At 43.6% G+C, this 15,592-nt stretch overlaps 1 long non-coding RNA gene across 1 annotated transcript; it reads right to left on the bottom strand.

The window, feature by feature from the left end:
* Nucleotides 1-12,109: 12,109 nt before the first annotated feature.
* On the bottom strand, nucleotides 12,110-15,245 carry LOC123046101 (uncharacterized). Its single transcript, XR_006421948.1, has 3 exons — nucleotides 14,911-15,245; nucleotides 13,197-13,257; nucleotides 12,110-12,554 (listed from the first exon to the last, which is right to left on the bottom strand). It is a non-coding gene; the product is annotated as an uncharacterized lncRNA (long non-coding RNA).
* Between the last annotated feature and the right edge of the window lie 347 nt (nucleotides 15,246-15,592).

The raw sequence follows: 15,592 nt of genomic DNA, 5'->3' as shown, positions 1-15,592 counted from the left end.
GATCTAGAATGGCACCGGAGAGAAACGGAAGAGGAAGAGAAGAGGTAAAACTAAGTTGCTTCTTTGACGAACGAGTGAAACCACGAACCTTGAGAGGTTGAAAAGTTGAAAGAGAGAACACAATGGAGTTGAACACAATTGAGAGCACTGCGGTAGAAAAATAGAAATAAGGAACACCATGTGAACCTTGGAGGTTGCAAAGCTATGAATGACGAGTACAATGGACAAGAAGGAATTGGAACTACTCTGGTTGAAACGAGATAAACAAGGAACAAGGAAGAACAAATTCGGACAACACTCCGGTTGAAAAGAGATGCGAGACTTGATAAGATGAAAAAGAACTTGAAGAGATGACACACCACTCTGGTTAAATGGATAAGCAAGAAAGAACATGATCTTCACAATTCGAGATGATGAGTGAAAAGAGCAACATCACAATGCCTCCGGAACGAAAGAATAGTAGCTAGATTGTTCGAATAACAGAATGAAGAAGAAAATGCCAACTTCTGCCACAAATGAGCTTGGAAAGCATCCTTGCAAAGAAGAATTGAACGGAGTTGTTGGAAAATCAACAACGAAATGAATAAGGTTGTAGTGGGCTTATGGAAAACATCTCAGAACTATGAGGTGAAATTCTGCCACTAATGGAAACAGTTGCTTGCTTGAGATCAACGAAGAGATGAAAACTTCTTTCGCCGAGAGGATAGGAGAAAACTTGGATCATTGATAAGCACCACAATAGCAACATTCCTTAGGGAAGGCTTTTAGGTGAAATATGACACAAGATAACTCCAACAAAGAGATTGATGGATTTAAAATACCTCATTCTTGACAACATGTGAATCATGAAACAAGAATGGAAAATTGTCAAGAGTGACATAACACCATCTCAAAAGATAAGGTAGGAAGAATTGCACTTTGAAATGCAAGAAGAAGAATACTTGAACTCCTCAAAACAAAACATGTGTTGAGCACCATGTTTAGTTTTGAGTATAGCTTAGCGGATCATAACCTCGAGAGAAATCTTGAAGAACAATTGAAGAATGAAAAGAATCCTTAACGGACCACCATGTAGAGCCTCCATGAAGAACTCCGGTAATAAAAGAATGATAGAAAGGAAGAGAAATTGAAAACACAAGGTGAAGCCTTGCAATGATTTAGATGGAGCTTCGCGATGATATAACCGAGAGAACTTGGAACTCCGGAAAGAAAAGATGAACACTAGAACCGAGAATTACTTCATCATGAACAATCTCCGGAAGAAAAGAATTGAATTACCTCGAGGAAATAAGAATAAGATTTATTGTATGCTTATCCTTCATCAAATTAAATTGATGACAAGCAAACGGATTTGGCATACTACTTATTCTTGTAGAAAGGATTAAGAGAGATATAGCGCAAAACTTGAGAAGGTCTTCAACGAACCACCGGTAGGATTGAAACAACGAATATTTGATATGATAACGAAGGAAGTGAAATCTTGAACGAACCACCGTAAAAATTGGAAAAGAGATTAGCAAGGGCACAATTCACCAGAAAGAATTTGAAAATGAATGAAGATACTTGAAGGGATTTAGATACATGAGAAAGAAGAGAACATGAACTGATTAGAGGATATTTGAATGATGCACCGGTTAGATTTGGAGAACTGAAAGCTGGAATGAATAATTCTGAGAAGATGGGCTCCGGAGAATCAAACTGAAGAGACTCCTGAATTGCTCTCGATGGGTGACAAGAATTCTCGCAATCGAAAACAACTATGAGGATGGCATCAAGCTAGAACCATGAATCTTGAAGAGAATGGAGCAAGATTTACGAAAAATCCTTCTTCAGTCTTCAAATGTTGAGAATGAAGATGAGAACCACCATGAATTGTTGAGACACTCCGGAAGAATGAAAAACAAAGAGGTTGAGCAAACACTACAAAATAATTTGAAATCGATCTTGGAAAACATCTGACTGATGAGATTCATTCTTACGTCAAACTTTGAAAAGAAATCGGGAATAGCTTCGGGAAAAATTAGAAGAGTCGGGTAAGATCCTGAGAAAAGACATGTGGGTTAGGGCCCACTAAAAAGATACATCGTTGAACGATTGATTGAAATAGATATTGCACCGATAGAATTAAATGACTTGAATGAGATAATAATCTCCGACTAGCTTGAACGGATCTTGAATGAAAAGGCGAGCCTTCTGAGAAATATTCAACACTCGAGAACGAAGGAATATCGAGAAGTGAATGATTAAGAGGTGCACCGGCATGAGAAAACATTTGAACAAGGATAAGGATATGATCAACACCGAAAGCTTGAATTGAATCCACCGAAGAAGAAAAGAGACGAAGAATAATAAACTTGAAGCTCCGTTAGTATCTTCCTGAGAATCACCGGATAAGAACATTGACGGAAAAGAATGGAGAGACTTCACATCAATAAAATGGATACCCGATTAAGAAATCTGAGTCCTTGAAGAAAAGAAAGGGTGGGAGGGCGGGAAAACAAAGACAACTTGGTACGGATGAAACAAACACCGTTGAGAAAACTTAGAATTGATCTTGCGGATGTTGAGATGATCGTATCCACTTGAAGAGAAGCACACCGGTTGGAAAAGAATTAACATGACGATCTCGATGATGAAGAAGGATTAGTATTCACATAACAATATGAGAACACCATTTAGGGAAGGTATGGATTCAACATTTGACTTCGAAGCAACTCGAGTACCACAAATAAAACAAAACAAAGGATTTGGCTTGCAGAATAAGCCAGAACAAACATATGATAGAGATTTCGTCTGAAGTTTTCGTGGTGGGGCCCACACAGGCTTGAGTGTACAGCACCATCATGTACAAGGCAGTGCACATGACATACGAAGCGTCCCCGAACCAGCATAGCCAAGGGTTCTTTAAGACACAACGAGACCACTGTAAAAACGACCGTGGAAAGGTGGACCACTAGACGTCGAACCCCAATCTCATATCATGCATCTGTCGAAAAGATATTCTAGGAGCTACTTGAATTCCCACCTATAAAACTCCCGAAACTTTCTGGTTATGCAATCTGGTGTTGGGGATACAGAGGAAGCAATATATATCTCACCCAAAACTAACAATCCCTACATCCAAGCTGTATCCATCCGTCAACACATAACCAAGAAACCTTCGGAAATCGTGTACCTCAACCTTCGAAAAGCATCCGTTATACGAGTTATGGCAATACTCCTGAACTCCCGCCCCAGTACTGGGTGGCGTCGAGGTTATCTCACCAACAACTGCATAAAAGAGATTTTCGATGTCGGCAAAACTCAGGTATTCCAGAACTGCAACGATAAAATTATGACGACAACACCTCGGAGCTCAACTCCCCGGGTCAATGCCACATAATAGACAGGAGGCACCAAGAACAATGTTCTCATCACAAAATTATCGGAACGATTCCAAGATACCCGCGTGATCCTAAATTTTTTTAGTGAAATTTGAGAAGAGGAAAGTCAAAACATCTACGTCAGGAGACCTCACCAGAGCGATGAAGGGACTGAGGAGTAAAAAGAATCCTACTCTCCGATATATATAATCCTAAGACTCAAAACATTTTTGTTCTAGACTCAACAACGCCAGCAAACAATCAAGCAGCGGGCTCCTAAGTCGGGGATGGCTCTGATTACCAACTTGTAACACCCACGATGCGGCTATATCTCCCACGCGTCGAAACACGACTTAGAGGCATAACCACATTGTGGTTTTGTCGCAAGAAGGGTCATCTTCACACAATCCCATGTAATGAACAAGAATGGGATAAAGAGTTAGCTTACAATCGCCACTTCACATAATAAATCATACATCATACAGAGTACACACATAGTCCGACTACGGACGAAGCCAAAAGAAAAGAAGATAACCCAACTGCTAGATCCCCGATCGTCCCAACTGGGCTCCACTACTGATCAACATGAAACGAAACATAGCAACGACCAAGGTCTTCGTTGAGCTCCCATCTGAGCTCGGTTGCATCACCTGCACTAGTATCATCGGCACCTGCAACTGTTGTGATAGTATCTGGTGAGTCACGAGGACTCAGCAATCTCAAAACCCGCGAGATCAAGACTATTTAAGCTTAAGAGTAGGAAGTGGTAAAGTGGTGAGGTTGCAGCAGCGACTAAGCATATATGGTGGCTAACATACGCAAATAAGAGCGAGAAGAGAGCAAATGGAACGGTCGTGAAGCTAGCAATGATTAAGAAGTGATCCTGAACTCCTACTTACGTCAAACATAACCCAAAAACCGTGTTCACTTCCCGGACTCCGCCGAAAAGAGACCATCACGGCTACACACGCGGTTGATGCGTTTTAAATCGGATCTGGTGTCAAGTTATCTACAACCGGACATTAACAAATTCCCATCTGCCTCATAACCGCAGGCACATCTTTCGAAAGATAATATACCCTGCAGGGGTGTCCCAACTTAGCCCATCACAAGCTCTCACGGCCAACGAAGGATATACCTTCTCCCGGGAAGACCCGATCAGCCTCGGAATCCCGGTTCGCAAGACATTTCGACAATGGTAAAACAAGACCAGCAAAGCCGCCCGATGTGCCGACAAATCCCGATAGGAGCTGCACATATCTCGTTCTCAGGGAACACCGGATGAGACATCCTACGAGTAAAACCAGACCTCAAGTTTCCCCGAGGTGGCCCCGCAGTCTACTCAGTTCGGACCACACTCGAAGGAGCACTAGCCCGGGGGGGGGTGTTAAAATAAAGATGACCCTTGAGTCTTCAGAACCCAAGGGAAAAAGGCTTAGGTGGCAAATGGTAAAACCAAGGTTGGGCCTTGCTGGAGGAGTTTTATTCAAAGCGAACTGTCAAGGGGGTCCCATAAATCACCCAACCGCGTAAGGAACGCAAAATCCGGGAACATAACACCGGTATGACGGAAACTAGGGCGGCAAGAGTGGAACAAAACACCAGGCATAAGGCCGAGTCTTCCACCCTTTACCAAATATATAGATGCATTAATAATATAAGAGATATTGTGATATCCCAATCATAATCCTGTCCATCATGGAGCAATCTTCAACTTCACCTGCAACTAGCAACGCTATAAGAGGGGCTGAGCAAAGCGGTAACATAGCCAAACAACGGTTTGCTAGGAAGGGTGAAAGGTTAGAGGCTGACATGGCAATATGGGAGGCTTGAAGAACAAGTGATAGGTAGCGCAGCATAGCGATAGAACGGAGCAACTAGCAAGCAAAGATAGAAGTGATATCGAGGGTAATAGTCATCTTGCCTTAGATCCCGCAAGGAAGAAGAACGAGTCCATGAAGAAGACAAACGAACGTAGTCGAACGAATCCTCACAACTCCGGAACGAAACCGAAGCTAACGAGAGAAGCAAACCGGAAAGAAGCAAACATCGCGGTAAACACATAAGCATAGTCATGGCATGATGCACAATCAAGTATGATGCATATCCGGTTTAAAGAGGCATGGCATGGCAATGTGCACAAGCAACACTACAAGTTAAGTGGAGCTCAATATGCAACGAGTTGCATATTGACGGAACACCACAACAATTATTTAGTTCTCTCTCGTTTAGGTACTCAACAATATTAAATGTTGTTATAAACATGGCAAGGGGTGAAACATAAGTACACTAACTAGTTAGGTAAGTTTAAATGAGGCCGGAACAACAAACAACAATTTCGGAAAATCCCCATATGTCACTTAGCAATTTAATGCAAACACAATTTTAAGCATTTAAATGTTGTTATCATGATGCGGATGACATATACAAGTTTTATGCAATTTTATGAAAATGTTGACATGAGCATGATACGAGGCATTTGTCGCCATGGTGGAAGGAAAAAGGTGCCACGGAGGTGAAACGGAAATGGTGCCACGGCAACATTCCGGTCCCGGTAGCTCATGGAGATACTGGTGCAAAAGGAAATGGGCGTGAGCGTGTCATGCAAGGATGGTGGGGTGCTCCCGAAGTCCGGGTTCCCACGGGACGGTGGCATGGCAAACAAGGAGGAACTTGCAAGGACAAACGGGCACGGTGCAAACATATCGTACATCTCATACATGCAAGGGCATCTCATCGCGGTCGGTCATCTCGGTGGTTATACCTTTGAAGCGTGCATTTCGGGGCGGTTCAAAATCGTCGAGGGAAGTAGCTGTTCACGTGGCGACGGTAGTGGTACATCTCGTAGTGGAAGTAGTGGTACACGGTGACGGTAGTTGTACACGTTACGTAGATGAAGTAGTTGTTCATGATCCGTAGATGCACACAGCAATTGTAGTGGTACTTGGCAGCTCCGTGTAGTCGAACTTGACGATCCGAGGGGGGTACTTGGCGATCTGGTCCTGTAGTCGTACTAGGCCTCCGGTGAACTTGGCGAAATCCACGAAGGCGTAGACGTTCCAAGGTACTTGACGCATCAGCAGGGCAGGAAGGCGACGAGGTCGGTCGGTGGTGCATGCGAAGGGAAAAGGTCGGCCCCAGGCAAACCACGGACTCGACGAAGCACTCACGACAGAGGCAAGCAGGGCGCGGGGGCGGCAGGGGCGTGACGAAGCTCGTGCTCGAGTGCCTGAATAAGATGGCGCGGCGGCGGAGAAGCAGGCGGTGGCGCGTGGAAGGAGCAGCTCCGGTGCTGCGGCGCCGAAGACGGCAGAGGGAGGAGGCAGAGATGAGGCGGCGAGGGACTTGGCGGCGGGGACGTCCTGAAGCTGCTGCTGGCGGTGGCGCTCGGGCTGCAGGAGGCGAACGGCAGAGGCTCGAGGAGGAGGCCGCAGGTGAGGGAGGAGGTTGGGCGCGCGGCGCTCGCGCGCAGAGGCGATGGGGCCGCCGGAGTTGGCCGCGCTCGGGGACGAGCTCCGACGGAGCTGCTCGCTGTCGGCGGCCGGAAACAAAGACGAGGTAGAGGAGGGGCACGGGCGTAGGAGGCTGAGAGGGGCGAGGCGGTGGTGCGGGCGGCCGGCGAGGAGGTGGTGGCGCGAGGGTATGTTATAAAGAGAAGTCACCATGTGAGTTCCCTCGGTTTAAATGGATCGAAGATCCATACAATTTATTTAGATGAGTTCTAAAAATTAATTATATGATGGCATGATGACATGATGCAATGCAAAAATAAAAGAGCAAGTAAAAAAAGAAACACATGGCAAAACTCGGAATAACTGGAAGTCTTCTGGAGCGTCGGTCTCGGGGCGTCACACCACAATTCTGTAGTCCGCAGAGCTTCATGCTAAAGTGGATGCGGAGATGAGATTGAAAGAGCTGTTGAGAGAAGAGGAGTTGAAATGGGCATTGCGAGCTAAGGTTCGTAAAGTTGTCCAAGGGGACGCCAATACTCAATTCTTCCATATGATTGCCAATGGCAAGCACAGAAAGAAAAGAATCTTTCAGCTTGAGCAAGACGAGGGTACGATCATTGGACAAGAGAACCTAAAGCTTTACATTACCAACTATTACAAGCAGCTTTTTGGGCCTCCAGAGGATAACTTAGTGTCCCTGGATGAGTCGAGAATTGAGGATGTGCCTCAGTTGGCTGCCGATGAGAATGAGGTATTGACTGCGCCGTTCTCGGAGAAAGAGGTGTTTGACGCGATTGCACAGATGAAGAACTATAAGGCTCCGGGGCCGGATGGATTTCCTGCTGAGTTTTATAAGAGATGTTGGCATATTATTAAAGGGGATCTGCTACCGATGTTCCACGATCTGTTCTCCGGTCAGCTTCAACTGTTTCATTTGAATTTTGGAATAATTACATTACTACCAAAGAAAACAGAGGCCGTGAGAATTGAGCAGTTCCGGCCTATCTGTCTTCTTAATGTCAGTTTCAAAATTTTTACCAAGGTTGGGACTAATAGACTCACACAGATTGCGCATTCTGTGGTGCAGCCGACCCAAATTGCTTTCATGCCAGACAAAAACATCCTAGATGGGGTTGTAGTCTTGCATGAGACCCTCCATGAACTCCATTCGAAAAAACTAGATGGGGTTGTTTTTAAAGTGGATTTCAAAAAGGCGTACGATAAAGTTAAGTGGCCATTCCTACAACAGGCTTTGCGCATGAAAGGTTTCGACCCAGCTTGGAGAAAGCAGGTTGAATCTTTCACGCAAAAAGGGAGTGTTGGAATCAAAGTGAATGATGACATAGGTCACTATTCCAGACACATAAAGGCCTGAGACAAGGAGATCCGATGTCACCTATTCTGTTCAACATCGTAGCTGACATGCTGACCATTCTAATAGGTAGGGCAAAGGATGCTGGCCAAGTAGGTGGCCTTGTACCTCATCTAGTTGATGGAAGGGTGTCTATCCTACAGTACGCTGATGACACTATACTTTTCATGGAGTATGACTTGGCAAAAGCGTGAAACATGAAGCTGGTGTTATGCTTATTCGAACACATTGACGGGCTTAAAGATTAACTTTCACAAGAGTGAATTGTTCTGCTTTGGAAGAGCCAAAGAAGAACAAGAGGCTTATAAGCAATTGTTCAGGTGTGAAATTGGGAGTTTACCTTTTACGTATTTAGGTATACCAATTCACCATCGTAAGCTAACAAATAGAGAGTGGAAGTGTGTTGAGGATCGATTCGAGAAGAAACTAAGCTGTTGGAAGGGCAAGTTGATGTCCTATGGGGGCCGGTTAATTCTTATTAATTCGGTCCTCACGAGCATGCCTATGTTTCTTTTGTCGTTTTTTGAGATACCAGTTGGAGTTAGGAAAAGACTGAATTTCTATCGATCCCGTTTCTTTTGGCAAAGTGATGATTCCAAAAGGAAATATCGACTCACTAAATGGGATATTATTTGCCGACCAAAAGACCAAGGGGGTCTTGGGATTGAAAATCTTGAGGTGAAAAACAGATGTCTTCTCAGCAAGTGGCTGTACAAGTTATCTGTAGAGTCGGAAGCCTCGTGGGCGCAGATTCTGCGCAACAAGTACCTTCATTCCAAAACTTTGTCACAGGTGACAGTGAGGCCGACGGACTCACCTTTTTGGAAAGGGCTGATGAGAGTTAAATCGGTCTTTTTCAACAGAACAAAGTTTATTATCGGAGACGGTAACAATACCAGATTCTGGGAGGATACATGGCTAGGGGAAACCCCTCTAGCGCTACAGTATCCGTCTCTTTATAACGTCGTGCAACGGAGAGACGCTCTGGTTGCAACCGTTCTTAGGACCGCTCCCCTTAATATCCAATTTAGGAGAACACTTGCCGAAGCGCGTTGGGAAGCCTGGCTACATCTGGTGAGAAGACTGATGGATGTGCAACTTGCTCAACGGCCGGATTCGTTGAGCTGGAAATTAACCAGGAGTGGAGAGTTCACGGTTAAATCGATGTACTTAGATGTCATCAATTCTAGCTCTATTCCCCTCTCCAAGCATGTTTGGAATGTCAAGGTCCCTCTGAGAGTTAAAGTGTTTATGTGGTTTGTTCATAAACAAGTTATTTTAACCAAGGATAATTTGACAAAGCGCAATTGGACCGGTTCTAAGAGATGTAGCTTTTGTGATCAAGACGAGAATATCAAACACTTCTTCCTCGATTGTCCTATGGCGAAGGTTCTTTGGCGGACTGTTCACATTGCTTTTAATATTACTCCACCAAATAATATCAACACGTTATTTGGGACGTGGCTGGATGGGATAGAGGCCCAAACGGCTAAACACATTCGTGTAGGAGTATGTGCCTTACTCTGGGCAGTCTGGAACTGTAGGAATGATATGGTTTTTAACAGAACAACATATACTCATTTTTTACAGGTCATCTTCCGAGCTACCACGCTAATCCGTATGTGGTCGCTACTCACTCAGACGGAGGCCAGGGAGTATTTGGTTACTGGATCTGCCCGATGGAAGATGGTAGCTCGGGCTATTTTCAGCCGGTTTGGATGGCGGTCATGTAATAGGATAAGCAATTAGTTTTCTTATCTTTATTTTGCATGCCGGCTGTGGCTTTTACTTTGCTGCTCTTTGTGAGCCGTTAGGGGACTATTGTGTAACGGAGTTACAGATCTTTGTTGGACCTATTTTATTTTAATAAATGTGGCCATATGCATCTTTCTGATGCAGAGGCCGGGGCTGCGCCCCTTTTCCAAAAAAAAAAGCGAGGTGGGACTAAACTTTCCATTACATCTTGTGTCATTTAACCCACATGGGCCCTTAGAAATTTTCTGAAACCGTTAGATGGGCATAAAACCCACTTCATATTTCAACACCGATCGCTAATGCTGTTTTTTTGGCATAGATTACCGGGCTTGCCACCTGGTGGCACCACCGATCATCGGTCGGCGATGTATTTATCCTAGTACCATGGTCGCAGTCTTGAAAAATTGTGGGACTATTTTGAGTTCGTTTGGTGCATACAGTATTCACAAGATGTTTTTGTTTTTTGCAGCGTTGGCTGCTCACATCCTTACTATTGTTTCCTCAGCACAGGTGATTTTTTTTAGAAACACAACACAAAAACTAACGCTCACATATACATACGCACATTCATCCCTATGAATGCACTTGCACATGCTCTACTCGTATGAGCATCTTCGAGAGATTGAGCCGACGGATCTTAAGATTAAAGTCGCAACGCCTCATAGTTGAGGAACATGCCATACCACTGACAGAATAGTGGTGGGTTGCTTTCACACAAGGAATCTAGCTATCTAAGCCATGCTTAGTTCACAACACAGATCAAATCTGAAATGTCCTTGGATGCTTATTCTAAGGGGAAAAAACATTTTCTTAATCTCATGCAGTACAATCCCTAGAAAAACCTACACGTCATTTACCAAGAAAATTGACTATACTATGTATTTTTTTACTACTGATCCACATGATGAGATTTCAGTGAGCACGAGTCATGTTGTAATGTAGCTTGAACATTGACTCTACCAATACCAAGCATGAAGTGTAAATCTAACATTCCTAACACAAATGAACACATTTTTTCCATTTGATCACCAAAAATGGACCGGGTTGCACTACCAAGCCATAACAAAACAGAAACAAATGAACGTCTTGCAGATTGGAATAGGCTAACATCCAAGCCATAACAAAACAGAAACAAATGAACGTCTTGCAGATTGGAATAGGCTAACATCCAAGCCATCATACCAGATAATTTAGCTTGTAACTGTAAGCGATCTGAGACTGTCGACTTGGGCAACCGGCTATTGTGACGGAAGAGCAAACGCATTTCCGAAGTTGCATCAAGGTCAAGCAATACATTTGCATCAAGAAGAAGAGCACTTCACCCATTTTACTGATTACAGGGGAAACATCCTGGCTGGACTATTGCCACTCGTTGCAAGATAAAGAACACACTAGAACATCTAAGACAAAAGTAAGAAAGAAAATACAGCAGTGCTGAAAGCAAACCAGGGGAATAAACCGGCATACATATAGCGTTACTGACGAAGATTTCCTCGCTGCTGCTACTTGGGCGGCGCCGGTGGCGCGAACTGCTGCGGTGCGGCCGCCTCGGCCCAGCCGCGGTTCCGGCCGAGCATGTAGCACCCCAGCGCCAGGACGAGCAACAGGAGGATCGCCGGGATCGATATCACGAGGTAAAACATGGCTGGACCGAAGCGACCCTCTTGCTGCCTCTCCTTGTACGCAAAGAACGAACAGTCACGCACACGGCGTGCTAGAAACGATGAGCGCTCAACCTGGGGACGACGGGGGTGCAGCTCAGGTCAGCATTTCAAGCGGTGCCCCGACAGGTGGAACCGTGTGACAGCCGAGCCTTACTTCAGCGTGAGCGGCCAAGGTTGACGCTCCAGAACAAACTGACGTACAAGCCTGGACTAGCTCGCTCTGGATTACTCGATGTGTGTGTGTGCAGAAAAGGCTAGGATTACTGCTGCTTCGATAGGAAGGATTCCTCCGGAGAAAGAAAACAACGTTGCAACCACCAGCTGAAGTTGATCGATTGGACGTCTAACCAAAACCGCTCGACTTCAGTCATCTTCTCAATCAGAAAAACCATCAATCGAACTATTAGCAGTAAATTTGTGCATTTTTAAAGATACCAGTATGAAATCACGCAAAACTAGTAATAAAAACGCTTCAGCAAAAAATTACTTGAAGTCCACAATACGTAAGGTAAAAAATTGCTAAATTCCAAAATACAGAGGGCTATACATATGACAGTGCATAGCCAAGTTCATGACATCCTCTTACATAATTACTGGACAGGATGAACCCAACTAAGAAAAATGACAAGACTAAAAGTTGGGACTGCAAATTTTAGGTTTAGGGATGTGCAAACCGAGGTGACTAGATTTACGTAAGTTCCAGGCAGTCAACTGAGAATCAGCAACATCAATATATTACAACCACCATGGACAATGCAAACATACAGTAAAAGACGGCTACAAACACAACAACGCATAAGTCGTTCCTTTCTAGTTTCTCAGTTGAGACTAATCAAAACATAGATTACAGGGGGAGTTCCACAAAGCCATCAACATATGTGCTTTTGCCTTCGATGATTAACTACCTTGTAGAAGGTAGTTCGCACCTTGTAGGATGGTCTCCAGATTACTACAACACATAGAGAAGCCAGGTCAGCTTACATTCAAACAAACCAGGTATGAAACGTATGTCAAATTGACAACTGAATAAGAGGTAGTTTCAGAGGTGTCGCAGCATTTTCAGAATGGAGACACACCAATAATGGAAGTTTGTATACTTGAATTCGCTGGCTTAACTACTCCCATGTTCATGGATTTATATTTCCGCAAAAGACATAATATAAAGGATCTTATGCTCGAATAGCTCTTTGAGACCACGTACAATGCGAGGTGTTTAGAGATGTGCTTGTAAAAATAAACTGGCTTTTCTTAAACACCCGTGCTTGTTTTCATGGCAGACGTGCCTAAGCAAGCATCTGTGCTATACAAATAAGCACCGATATTATAAGAAAAAACCGGTTCATTGTCACAAGCACCTCCCTAAACACCTCCTTGCATTGTACATGGACTGAGTTCCTTGCAACAGCTGATCCGAAGGAGAATGATGGTAAGTAGTAAGTAGTAAGTAGTAAGTAGTAGATGATGTCTTTGCGTGGGAATAAAAACATGACACTAGGAAAAACCTACAGCACATGCCGTAATTGGAAACAATTCAAGTGTTGAAAACTTTATGTGAAATGATGTAAGCAGATCAAGGCTAGAAGGAATATACCTTTGAAAGAACCCAGTGAGATACCGTAGAATGTACCAGAGAAGGCAAAGCATCAATGTATCTGTAACAGTTAAGTGATAACATATTTTGAACTTCTCTGAATGACTTGCTGAGATCCATCAGTACTTGGAAACAATTCAAGTATTGAAACTTCAAATACAATAGAAAAAAGTCCGGATCTTTTAGACTTTTTTTATCCCGCCTGAAAACCTTCCCAATTTCCACAAAGTTGCTGACAGAACATAAGGAAGAAAACAAATGTCCCTCGTGACTAACAACATTTCACAGTTCCACTATACCCACAGTACACATATTCTACAGGCAAGGGAGTGGATACACTTGACAAGTCATAATATCTTTGCATGCATTGCAAGATACAGTATGAACCTTAGCTCAGCTGTGGGCGAAGGAGGGAGTAAGGGCATGGTATTGTTTGTGGTGTGACACTTCTACAGCTGTACATAACCTTCTTTTCTATCAATGCAGTGAGACACAAAGTCTTTTGCATTTTCGGGAAACGAAAAAAACATTGGCATGTGGAGAACTTGATACTGAAAATTTGAAGGGGGGGGGGGGGGGGGGTAACAAATTATTGCAAGAGGGAATAGTTACAGGAGAGTGAAGAGAGTAAAAAAGTACTCCCTCCATAATCTAATATAAGAGCGTTTGGATTACTAAAGTAGTGATCTAAACGCTCTTATATTAGTTTACAGAGGGTGTACAACGTTATCCGTTGCCAGATAACTAGGGTTGGAGTTATCTGGATTCATGGAGACAAGGATTGTATCGAAATTTGGACAGAGGGGTATGAGGTTTGTTTTCCTAGCTGATTAGTTTGGTGTAAAAAATATGCTGAGCTTATACTGATCACTGCTATTTGAAGTTTTTCGTATTGTAACCTTTGCTAGAAAATGAAACTATAGTAGAGGTAATTTTAATAACAATGGGAGATGACAATTTACACATGGTGTGCATTTTGCGCTGCAGCCAAATAAACTTAGCATGTACTAGCAATGGCTTGCTGTGTCGTAGTTGAGAAGATTATCAGGTTTTCTATCATCACATTCTCTGTGATGATTCACTTGTGATATATCTATGGATGGATATTCACATGATCATGATTGTATAAAAAAAATTCCTAGTTCTGCAAGGCGCAAGATCTAATTGGTTTGAGGATGCAGATCGACAGATTTACAGTAAGTGTTAAGGATTTACAGTAAGTGTTAAGGCATGTGGCCTGCAAGCTTAGTCCTGCACTGCCACTTAGTAGTCAATTATCGAGGTTGGAGTATATGCTGAAGACAGCTTGGCTTAGACAAATTGGTTGGCGACTGGAGATGCCTGATATCGTAGTCTGGAGAATATGGCCAGGACAAGATTAAATCGGTTCTGCAGAACTAACAACTAAACAAAAACCCTTGCATAATCTAGATTCCACAGCCTCCGAATTAGTACCAAACACTACAGATTTGAGCGACCATAATATAAATTCTAAATCATCCTAGTCCAAACGAGAAATATAACAATTCCTTTAACACAGAAGGCATGTGATTCAAAGCCAGAAAGACCCCTAAATCCCATAAGCAACAGAACTCACTACCGGCTGCAGGGTTGCATCAGATTCAGCAAGCAACTACCTCGGCACCATCAAAAAGAAGGCGAATTCTTTAGCAGTTCAGTAAATCAAAACATGAAGCGAAGGGTAAAAGGATACTGAAGAGGTAGCGCTCCCACCAATCGAGCATGTAGAGGCCGATGTTGACATTGTAAAGGTGGATCTTGCGCCCGATCCAGTTCATCCTCCCCCAAAGAGACCCGACGCCGCAGATCCCTCGCTCAGATCCGGAAACAAGCGGCGAGATGTCGAACTTTCTGAGGAGGAAGAACGGCGTGGTGTCTTGCGGGATCGGGCGGGGTCTCTCAGAGGATCTTCTCTCGGTCGATGGCGTGGGTTTGTTCGGAAGCTAAACGCTTCAGATCTGAACTTCACATGTAAGGCTTTTTCCGTGGACACCTAGTTTCTGTTTTTGCCACCCTCGCTAATGAGAAGAAACCGAGTCGTTTCTGCCGGCTGATAGACGCGTAGCGTCAGCCGCCGTGCGCGTGCGACTTTTTCCTAAGATTGCATAGGTCTTTTACTAGCATAATAAATGACCGTGTGTTGTAACGAAAAAAAATCAATTTATATTCAAGTTAAGTTTGATTTTTATGTGCAAAAACACATTCACAGGTGATGCAAAATTTAGTTAAAATTAAAATTGTTCAGAAGATTCAACTTTGTCCAAGCAGAAAATGCTAATATTATAACATATTTTTTTACCCGCCTGAACATATAACAAAATAGAGTTAGGAACATGATGAAATTTAGTCATTTTTCATCCGAAATTGCTAGTTGA

The sequence above is a fragment of the Triticum aestivum genome, chromosome 2B (genome assembly GCF_018294505.1).
Source record: "Triticum aestivum cultivar Chinese Spring chromosome 2B, IWGSC CS RefSeq v2.1, whole genome shotgun sequence".
NCBI lineage: Eukaryota > Viridiplantae > Streptophyta > Magnoliopsida > Poales > Poaceae > Triticum > Triticum aestivum.
Note: the sequence above shows the minus strand (reverse complement) of the source record. Positions and strands in the feature narration are given on the sequence as shown.